Consider the following 11,419-nt stretch of genomic DNA (forward strand, 5'->3'; position numbering starts at 1 on the left):
AGTAGAGACCTGGCCTTTCAGTGAAAACCCCATAAAAGCCAGTTCATATGAATAGGGATAAGCTGGTCTTGGAGTAAAGGCTAATCTAGACCCTCCCTAGTAAAATTTAAAAAAATTTTTAAGGATATTTTCATTTATTTGACAGAGAGTACAAGCAGGGGGAGTGGAAGGGAGAGGGAGAAGCAGGCTCCCATTGAGAAGACAGCCCACCGTGGGGCTTGATCCCAGGTAGGATCATGACCTGAGCTGAAGGCAGGTGGTTAAATGACTGGTCCACCCAGGTGCCCCTAAAAATAATTCTTGATAAAACTATAGGGACAGAAAAAATAGATGAGGGGTTGCCTTGGTTGGGGATGACCATAAAGTGCATGAGGGCATTTGGCAGAGGCAGGGGTGTGATGGGATTATTTTATGTCTTATTTATGGCAGTAGATACCTGACTGTATACATTTGTCAAAACTCATAGAACTGTACACCAAAAAGACTGAATTTTACTATATGGCAGTTACACCTTAATTTTAAGATTGTAAGAACCCTTAAAAGGATCAAGCTGATCTTTAGGTATAAAACTTCATATTTTTGTATGAAGAACTAAAATTATAAAGAGCTAAAATTATAAAACTTCTGGAGAAAATATTTATAATTTTGAGGCAGACAGCAATTTCCTACAACAATATTAAAAAAGTAATGAAAAGAAAAATAATGGACTTCATTTTACCTAAGTTAAATATTTTAGCTCCTAAAAACAAAAACAAAAGCAAAAAACAACACTTTCCAAAAAGAAATGGAGCACCACAAATTTGAGAAAAACAAAAATTTCTAGAATACCTAAGAATTCTTACTACCCAATTAGCATACAAACAACCCAATTTTTTTCTAACTAAGCAAAATATTTGAATAGACATTTTGTAAAAGAAGACAGATGACAAAAACAAAACCAAAAAAACCCCACACAACAAGATGTCTATCATCAGTCTTTTAAAGAAATGCAAATTAAAACCACAAATGAGATACTACTAGAAACTTATCAGAATGGCTGCAAAATTTTAACTGAAAATTTAACAGCTATTGGCAAGTATATGGAGCAATTAGAACTCTCATACATTGCTGATGGGAATGTAAAATGGTACAAGTACTTTGGAAGACACTTTAGTGATTTCTCATAAGGTCGCACTTATTATATAACCAGAGGAAGGTATCAGGTTGAGGAGCAGGCTGCAGACCCCATGGCATGAGAAGTGCCTAGAGGGACTGGGTTGATTAAGCCTGAACCCAAAGCCTCAAGGAGTCTCAGTCACGATGTTGCCATCTCTGCAGGGTTATCCCAGAACTTGACTGTAAAAGAGAAGTTATAGACAGGTTTCAACATTTTTTTTTAAGATTTATTTATTTATTTGACAGACAGAGATCACAAGTAGGCAGAGAGGCAGGCAGAGACAGAGGGGAAAGCAGGCTCCCCGCTGAGCAGAGAGCCCGACGTGGGGCTCGATCCCAGGACCCTGAGATTATGACCCGAGCCGAAGGCAGAGGCCTAAACCACTGAACCACCCAGGCGCCCTCAACATTTTTTTTTTAAATTGAAATACGATGAAGTCTTTTAGGCTGAAACCCCAAAACTATAGTAAGATCTCCACAAGGACCATTTTGTCCAAAGACTAATGGGGCCAGAGCTAGAGCCGTCAAGGTAATTGATTTATAGGATAGAAACATCCATTGGGAGTAATTCTAGTTTCTGCCAATATGGCAAATTGGTGTGGACTTACTGGCTCCTTCCCTGCAAATCAACCCTGGGGAAACTAGCTGATATGATCAAGAAAATATAATCTCAAAGGCCAAAATAGCTAATCATCTATTGCAAAAGAAAGAGAGACACTGAACAAGAAATACCATCTGAAGCAGAACTGAAAGATCAGAAAAAAAGTAAACAGAGTCAGCTTACATAAGGAGACAAGGAAATAGTTAAAGAACATCACCCATATGGGATAAAAGATGAAGAACCAATGAATGGGTTGGAAGATGAGACTGTGTGGCTCTCTGAGAAAACATCAGGAAAAGCTGACAGTATATAAAATAAAAAAGAAACACTGAAAGATGTGGAGGACAGAAAGAAGTGTGGCTAAACCCAGATCATGAGAGTCCCAGAAGGGAGAGAAAGTAGAAGTGGAGAAGGAGAACTTCCTGAAGGAATAGTAAAGATTAATATGCCATAACTAAGTAAAATAAAAGACTTTAGAATGAAAGAAATCAGACTGCTAAACAGACGAGATAAGGAAACCTCCCCCCACACACATAGTAGAGTGAAGTTTGAGAAAATCAGAGAGAAAATTCTAAAGAAGACCAGATGGAGCAGACCACTTAAAAGGGGTAAGAATCAGGTTAACATCAGATTTTTTCACAGCAACACCAGATGCAAAAAGAATGCAGTAATCTTTTTTAAAGAATCAAAGGTAAAATACTGTAAGGGTGTGGGTAGAGAAACTAAAGGGACATGACAGTGCGGTAAAATATTTAGCTAAAAGGTAGAGTATATATGGTTAAGAATTTATGGTGGAAGAAGGCAGAGTAGGAAGCACATGAATCTATCTTGCCACCTGGACCTGATGACTTCTGTGGTGAATTCTAGCAAACATTTAAAGAGCTAATGCCACTCTTTCTCAAATTTCCTGATGCATTCTATAAGGCTAACATGACCCAAATACCAAAACCAGACAAATTTATTATAAGAAGTCTGCAGACAAATATTCCCTATAAACTTTAATACCTATGCTCCTGCAATAAAATACTAGCAAACAGAATTCAGCAGCATATTAAAAGAATTATACACCATAACACCAAGTGGGATTTATTCCTGGAAAGCAAGGATGACCCAAAATACAAAGCTCAATCAATGTAATATACCATAGAATGAAGAGGGGAAAAAAAACTATGATCATCTCAAGGCAGAAAAAGCATTTGACAGAATTCAACACACTTTCATGATAAAAACACTCACCAAACTAGCAATAGAAGGAATCTACGTCCGCATACTAGAAGTCTCATATGAAAAACCTACAGAAAACGTATCCCATAGTGAAAGACTGAAAACTTTTCCTCCAAGATCAGGAACAAGGAAAGGATGTCTGCTCTCACCGGTTCTGTCCAACATAGTACTGCAAGTTCTAGCCAGAATACTTAGGCAAGAAAAATAAATAAAGAGCATCCAAATTGGAAAGGAAGAAGTAAAATTATCTCTGTTGGCAGATGATACGATCTTATATATAGAAAACCCTGAAGATTCCACAAAAAGCTTTTAGAATTAATAAATGAATTTATCAAAGCATCAGGATACAGTGAACACACAAAAATCAGTTGCATTTCCATACACAAACAATGAGCAATCTGAAAAGGGAAATTACAAAAACAATTGCATTTACAATAGCAGCAAAAAGAGCAAAATACTGAGGAATTAACCAAAGGGTGAAAGACTTGCACAATGAAAACTATAGAACATTGCTGAAAGAAATTAAAGACATGAATACATGAAAACACATGTAACATTTTATGGATTGGAAGATTTAGTGTTGCTAAGGAGTTAATACTACCCAAAGCAATCTAAGATTCAGTGCATCCCTATCAAAATTCCAATGATTTTTTTTTTCAAAAATAGAAAAATCCATTCTAAAACTCATATAGAATCTCTAGGGACCCCTGAATAGCCAAAACAATCTTGAAAAAGAACAACACCGAAGGACTCACACGTCTTGATTTCAAAATTTACTACAAATCTACAGTAATCAAAACAGTGTGGTATTGGCATAAGGACAGGCATACAGATTAATGGAATAGAATAGGGAGCCCAGAAATAAACCCTTGCATATATAACCAAGTGAATTTTGACAAGGGTGCCAAGACCATTCAATGGGGAGGGGCAGTCTTTTCAACAAATAGTGCTGAGAATCAGGATTTCCACATGCAAATGAATGAACTCAAAGCCTTACCTAACACCTTATACAAAAATTAACCCAAAATGGATCAAGGACCCAAATGTAAGACCTACAACAGTAAAACTCCTAGAAGAAAACATAGGAGAAAAGCACGACAACATTGGGCTCAGCCGTGATTTCTTAGATATGACACCAAAGGCACAGCAACAAAAGAAAAAGTAGACAAATTGGACTTTGTGACCATTTTAAAAATTTGTGCATCAGAAGACACTATACATAGTAAAAAAGGCAACCCACAGAATGGGAGAAAATGTTTGAAAATCATAAGGGATTAATATCCACAATATATAGAAAACGTCTGAATCTGATTCAGAATTGGACAAAGGATTTGAATAGTCATTTTTTTTTAAGATTTTATTTATTTATTTGACAGAGATCACAAGCAGGCAGAGAGGCAGGCAGAGGGGGTGGGGGAAGCAGGCTCCCCGCTGAGCAGAGAGCCCAATGCAGGGCTCGATCCCAGGACCCTGAGACCGTGACCAGAGCCGAAGGCAGAGGCTTTAACCCACTGAGCCACCCAGGTGCCCCTGAATAGTCATTTTTCAAAAGAAGATATACAAAAGAAAAAAAATTTTTTTAAAGAAGATGCACAAAGGGCCAGTACTCACATGAAAAGATGATCAACATCACTAATCATCAGGGAAATGCAAATCAAGACTATAACGAGATACCACCTCACCCCCCTTAGAATGGCTTCTTTCAATGAAACAAACCAAAACAAAAGAACCTAAAAACAGCAAGAGTTGGTGAAGATGTGGAGAAACTGACCCCTTGTGTACTCATGGCGGAAATGTAAAATGGTGCAGCTACTATGGAAACCAGTATGGTGGTTCTTCAAAAAATTAAAAATAGAATTACTAGATGACCCAGCAATTTCACTCCGAGGTATACACCCAAAAGTATTGAAAGCAGGGTCTCTAAACAAACATTTCTACATTCGTGTTCATAGCAGTTTTAGTCACAAGAGCTACCATATAATAGCAAACCCCAAGTATCTGTCAACAGATGAGGGACAACCAAAATGTGGTCTACACATGCAATGGAATATTATTCAGCCTTAAAAAGGAAGTTGATGCTGCAGTTTGCCACAGCATGGGTCAATGTCGAGGACATGAAGCTGAGTGAAATGAGCCAGTCACAAAAGGACAAATACCATATGATCCCACTAGTGTGAGATCCCTGGAGAAGTTAAAACCGTAGAGACAGAAAGTAAGAATGGTGGTTGCCAGAGGCTAGGGGGAGTGGAGAATGGCAGTTACTGCTCAATGGGTAAGAGTTTCCATTTTATAAGATGAAGAGAATTATAGGGACGGATGGTGGTAACAGTTGCACAACAGTGTGAATGTATTAATAACACTGCGCTGGATACTTCAAGATGCTTAAGATAGCAAGTCTCGTGTATTTTATCTTAAAAAAGGTTTTTAAAAACTTGCAGCAAACGTTTGTCTTAATGAAGACACTTTAAATGCATCCTCTGTAAAGTTAGAATCTAGACAAAGGTACTATTGTCAACACCGCTATCCAAAAAATAAAGGAAATCCTGAACACTCTATGGAAAGAAATAGAAACAGGTCAGGCTGCTATTCAAAATAGCAGAGACTGGGTGGCTTGAGCAACAAATATTCTTTTCTCGCCCGTCTTTAGCCTGGAAGTGGAGAGCATGGTGGGGTTCCTGGTGAGGGCCCTCTTCCAGGGCATGGCCTTTCCTGGGGTGTGCTTACAGAGTGATCTCCTGTCTCTTCCCCTTCTTATAAGGACACTATTTCAGCATGGGGGTCCCACCCTCAGGACCCCACCTAAACCTGATTGCCTCCCAAAGGCCCCACTTCCAAATGCCATCCCATGGGGGGATTAGGCTTTCAACATATACATTTGCGGGGTGGGGACACAAACACACAAAGGTTCAGTCCGCAGCAAAGAGAAGGGTGTGAAAGTGAATTATAACATTGTCTCTGTTGGCAGGCGGGTTCATCATTTACATAGAAAAGCCATCCAAGAATCAATAGGCGAACTGGTAAAACTCCTACCAATTCACTGAGTGCTGGACACAAGAATATTGCCTCTAGTCAGTCCCCCAGAGAAGCAGCACAGCAGCCTTCGGGGCTGAGAAACAATGAAACCTCTAACAGTGGCATTAGTGCCCGGAGAGAACGGAGGCAGGAGAAAGCAAGAGTGCTTGCCCCAGAGAGGATGGGACCCCTCTGCTGTGAAGAGCCCGGGAGCTCAGCCCAAGGCCGGGAAGATCGAGAATAAATTCGAGGCCAGCAGTTGCGGAGCCCCTGACACCCCTCACCCAGAACCCTCCAGCCTCTCCCCCTTCAAAAATCCAAGCTTGCTACTCCTGCCATTTCCCTTGCTTTGAGACTGTGGGCAAGCGACTTCAGTGTCTGGGTCTCCACTTCCTCATCTGTAAAGTGGGTATGATGACAATAAAAACTTCGAGGAAGATGGGTGGATTAAACAGGATAATGCAGAGGAAGGACTTAGCTGGTGCTTGGTGAACATGGACGAGAACAAGTATTTATTACTAAGGCAATTAAAGAGCCCCCACGCTCCCCCACCCCCCACACCAGCCTGCTGGCTGCCTCCCAGCCTCCAGTTCCATCAAGGGTTAAGGAGTTTGGCTGCTTGCCTAGGAGCAGGAACAGAGCCTTAGCCCGCAGCTTCTCCTTATCTGCAAGCAATCTCCTCTCGCCCCCCAGCTCAGGGCTTCGGAAATGAAAGCCCCTCTAGGCTGAGGCTCTGCCGTTGGCTGCATCATAATGACTTTCCCCAGGGAGGAGGTGGGCCCTCCATTCCCCACCCCGCTCTCTACCTCCCTCCCCAGCCCCGCAGCTTTCTCTTGCTTCCGTGGGTCCTGGGGCTACAGGGACCCCCAGAGTTGCCCTGGAGCTGTCAGCTCGCATGTGGGAGAGAGATTGGGTTATTCCAGCTCTGGGCCATGTGGGGCAGAGGAAAGAGAAATGGGGTGGAGGAGCGCTAGGATGGGGTCCTGGAGCCGGGGAGTGCTGACAGTTTGGGGAGTACTCCGTCAGTGTGACCAGGCACCCTGGGTCTCAGAGAACTATCCATCCTGCCGTGGGTCTGCAAATTATGACCCATTAGTGAGCTGTGACTTCCACTGTGTGAGTTGTGATCTGCATTTTAAAAAAGAGAATTGGAATAGAAAATAGAGTGCATTGCATATAATAAATTGACAAGCTTTATTTCCCTCACCGTGAGTGTGGTGGCTAAAAACACAGACACCAGAGCCCATGTACCCAGAATGTGACCTCAGACACACTAACCTTCAGGGCCTCAGCTTCCTTATCTGTTCACCGGGAGATCAGCACCCACATCCTGGGTTAGGGATTCAGAAGAGTTCAAGGAATGTGGAACTGCCATGAGTGCTGGCTCTTTTTTTGTCCTCACTGGGTAATATGGCATTTTTCCTCCCTGGGAGTGTATGTAGTCACAAAAGCTTCCTTGAGAGGATTTGAGGATTGACTACCAGGCCTGCTTACACGGATAATCTGGGGTGCAGCCTTGGCGAAGGGGTGCTGCTCTTAGCAAATTAGAAAAGAGAATCCTGAGGGGAGAAGGACAAGCCAGAGTCCCCAGAGGCAGGTCTGCGTGTGCACAGCCCTCCAAGGTGTATACCACTTGCCGGCCTCCCTTGCCCCAGAGCCTGCAAGTTGCTATGGCCACTGGGATCACTGTGCTCATTTTCCAGATGAGAGCAGGAGCATTGTTCGTGTGGTCACTCGTGGCTGCAGGCCTGACTGTGGACACTGACCTGCACTGCCTGCTCAAGCCCACCCCAACTGGGCTCTCTTTTTCGGTGGGGGGGGGGGGGGGGGTGGAGGATATGGAAACGATGGAAATTCCCCTATTTCCCAACAACTTGACACCCGAAGGGAGGAAATAAACTTGGCCTCCCTTGTCGTTGTCCATCCTCTGGCCCCAGGTCTGTAGGAGAATAAAGCATCACATAAAGGTAGCTCCCACGCAGCATTCGAGTCTGCCAGGAGCCCACCAGGAGCCCATCAGGGTCCTACATTTCAGCTAGCATGGGCCTTTACTGGGAGCAGTGTGGCTCAGAGATTCCCCTAACGGGCCTCTGCTATGGCCGGAATGACAGCACAGGGAAGAGCGGACTCTCACTGCGGCTGAGCTTGTCCCAGGATCCTAGTGATGACGCTCTTAAGTGCCTGTGACGGCCTGCTCTGTGCTCCATCTGCACCTGCGCATCTAATCCCACAGCTCTGTCATGCTTGGTTTACAGGTGGGTAAACTGAGGCTCAGAGGTTGAGGCAGCACCAGAAAGCAGGTTCCAGAGTCTGTGGATGCAAGAACTGAGCTCCACAGCATCACGTACACAGCTGGTCCTCGCAGGAATCCTGGGAGGTAGGTGTTATAACCCTGCCCTGCTCAGCCACCCAGCTGTTTTTTTCATGAGCAGCTCTCATGAGCCAGGCCTCGGCGATGTAATGGTGAAAGGACAGGCAGAGACTGAGCCCCACTGAATTTACAGATGAGGAAACAATCCGTTCTCGTCCTCCTGCTGTGTGTCAGGCACCACACTTACCTGCGTTAGCTCATTGGATGCTCATCTTCGTGCCCTCCACACTCATCTATCTTCCCCAATCCAAATGGGAAGCTGAAATCTAGGGGTGGGAGAAGCCCTGGCCCGTGACCCCCACAGCCAGTCTGTGCTGGAGCAGGATCGGATCCAGGAGTCCATGCCCTGGAGACTGCCCCACTGCCCTCAGACATCCTCCCTGAGCTGGCGAAGTCTGGCTGCTCTCTGGCCAGCGGAGTGTATGAGAGCCCACCCCACTCCCTCTCTCCTCCACTCCACGCCCTCTCTCTTCTCTCACCATTGTAACACCCTCCTCTCTGTCCTTCGTGCATTCCCTATCTGTTTCACCTCAGGGCCTTTGCACAGCCACTCCCTCTGCTTGGAAGCCTCATTCCCTGGACCCTCATGTGGTCAGCATCTTACTAAGGTGAGTCTCAGCTCCTCAGAGAGGCCCCTGCCCTCCCCACTCACAATGTCCTCCACCTCCACCGCCCTAGGCCTTGCCAGCACATCACCTTTTATTTTCCTCTTGGTGCCTGTTACGACCAGGTTTTTGTTCAGTTGTGTATGTATTGCCTGCCTCCCTAAATGGGGATGCAGGTTCATGGGGCAGGGTCAGGTTCTAGTTCTAGCCCTACGATACAGTATCGCCTTGCGTAAGTCACTTCTTTTCTATCAACCTCGGTTTCCTCATCTGTAAAATGGACATACCAACACCTAACTCTCAACATGTTGGTGAGGGTGCTGTGTGTTAACAGTGTGATGTCTGGTGCTCAGTGGTGGCGATCACACAGTTGGTCGGGTAATAAAAGTACACACAACAAATTACCTAATCGAGAAATGAGCAAAGGAGCTGAACAGACATCTCTCTAAAGACGATATATGAGGGGCTATGAAACGCATGAAGAGGTGCTCAATATCATTAGCCAGAGGGAAACACAAATCAAAACCACAGCAAGATACCACTTCACATCCACTAGAACAGCTATAATAAACAAGACAGACAGTAATGAGTGTTGGTAGGGGTGGGGAGAAAGCTGAGCCCTCAGGTGCTGCTGGGGGACTATAAACCAGGGGAACTTAGGCTGGCAGTTCCCCAAACAGTTAAACCGAACGTTACCTCGAGACCCAGCAACTCTACTCCAGGGTGTAGACCCGAGAGAAAGGAAAGCGTATGTCCACACAGAAAGCTGTACGCGAAGGTTCCAAGCGACAGTGCGTAATAACGGATAAGAGTCAAACGGCCTTAACAACTTGGAGGTACTCCAACTGATGAATGCGTAAACAAAAGGTATGAATAATATTCAACCATGAAAAGGAACAAAGGGCTGACACACGCTACAACACAGATGAACCTTGAAAACATCACGTCAAGTGAAAGAAGCCAGACACCAAAGGCTACCGGTTAACTGATTCCATCTATAGGAACTGCCCAGAAGAGGCAAATCGATAGGGACAGAAAGTAGATGAGTTGTTACCCGGGGCTGGGAGGGGGAGGGTGTGGCATGTGACTGCTAATAAGTACCGGGTTCCTTTTGGGGTGATGAAAATGTTCCAAAATTGATACTGGAGACAGTTGCCCAACTTGCTGGATATACTTTACATGGGCGGATTGTATGTGATATATACTTAAAAAAAAAAAAAAATAGCCCCACTTAGTAAGCTCTCTTGTTAGTGGTCTTTTCCAGACAATTGGGCACAGAGAGATGGGTTAAGTTGCCCAAGATCACACAGTTACGGCAAGGCTGAGATTAGAACCCGGGTCGTTGGCTCCAGGGCCCAGGCTCTTTGGTATTGTGGTTGCTGTTTTATTTGGGTAGAGCTGACACACGATGTTACCTTAGTTTCAGGTGACAGAGCCATGTTCCTAGTTAATTTTATACCTGACCCCTAGGCAAATATTAGAATTCCTAGAGTACAGGCCCTTGTAATCGCTAACAACCCTGTCTGAAGAGCCACTCTTTAGTAGACAGACACCTGCCCGCAGGCACTGGGCCAAGTTCTTCCTCCGAGATTAGCCCATTTTATCACCCCCATTTGCCTGAGTGGGGAGCAGGGACAGGGAGGCTCCAGCAACTTCCCCAGGGCTCCGATGTGAATTCTCCCATCTGACAGACAACGCTGTCTGTGGCCTTCTAGCCCCACTCCTGGAAACCACATGAAGGGGCCTTGGAAACTGGCACTTCCTTTACAGGTGGGGAAAGGGAGGCTCAGAGCCAGCAAGCTGCCCTGCCCCGCAGCCCCGCAGCCCTAGGCCTTCCCATTTCCCCCGAGAATGGAGGTGAGATGAGGTGAGGATAGTTTCCCAATTCCTTCTTCCTCTCTCCAAGATTGAACAGTTCTGAACTGGGTGGGTTTTGATCCTTTCATTCTTCACGTTTTCCCCCCAGGAAACAAGACTTGTTAAAAAAAAAAAAAGAAAGAAAGAGAAAGAAAGAAAGAAAGAAAGAAAGAAAGAAAGAAAGAAAGAAAGAAAGAAAGAAAGAAAGGAAGAGTGCCTTGGTTTTCAGTCTGTGGGTGTCATGGGATAGCCAGTTACAAAAATAAAGCAGGAGGCAAGGGGGCACAGGGCAGAGGTGATATGAGAGATGCCCCCAGGCAATGGGCAAAGCTTCCAAGTGAATTCTTCTCAGACCAGATGCACCAAATGGCTTTTCTCAGAGCGGGAAGGAGGAAAGAAGGAGAAGCCTTCTCAACATCCTTGGGCCAGCCCATCATAAGCACCTACTAAGCTTTGGGACCCAGAGCAGGAATATTTGGAGCCACTTCCTTCTTAAATCCTTAAAATATGTGTGTTAGCTCTCCCTTTCACAGATGGGGAAACAGGCCGGGGGGCCTCAAAGACAAAAGACAGAAATAAGTAACCAAGTTGGTA

The sequence above is a fragment of the Lutra lutra genome, chromosome 1, assembly GCF_902655055.1.
Source record: "Lutra lutra chromosome 1, mLutLut1.2, whole genome shotgun sequence".
In the NCBI taxonomy this organism is placed as follows: domain Eukaryota; kingdom Metazoa; phylum Chordata; class Mammalia; order Carnivora; family Mustelidae; genus Lutra; species Lutra lutra.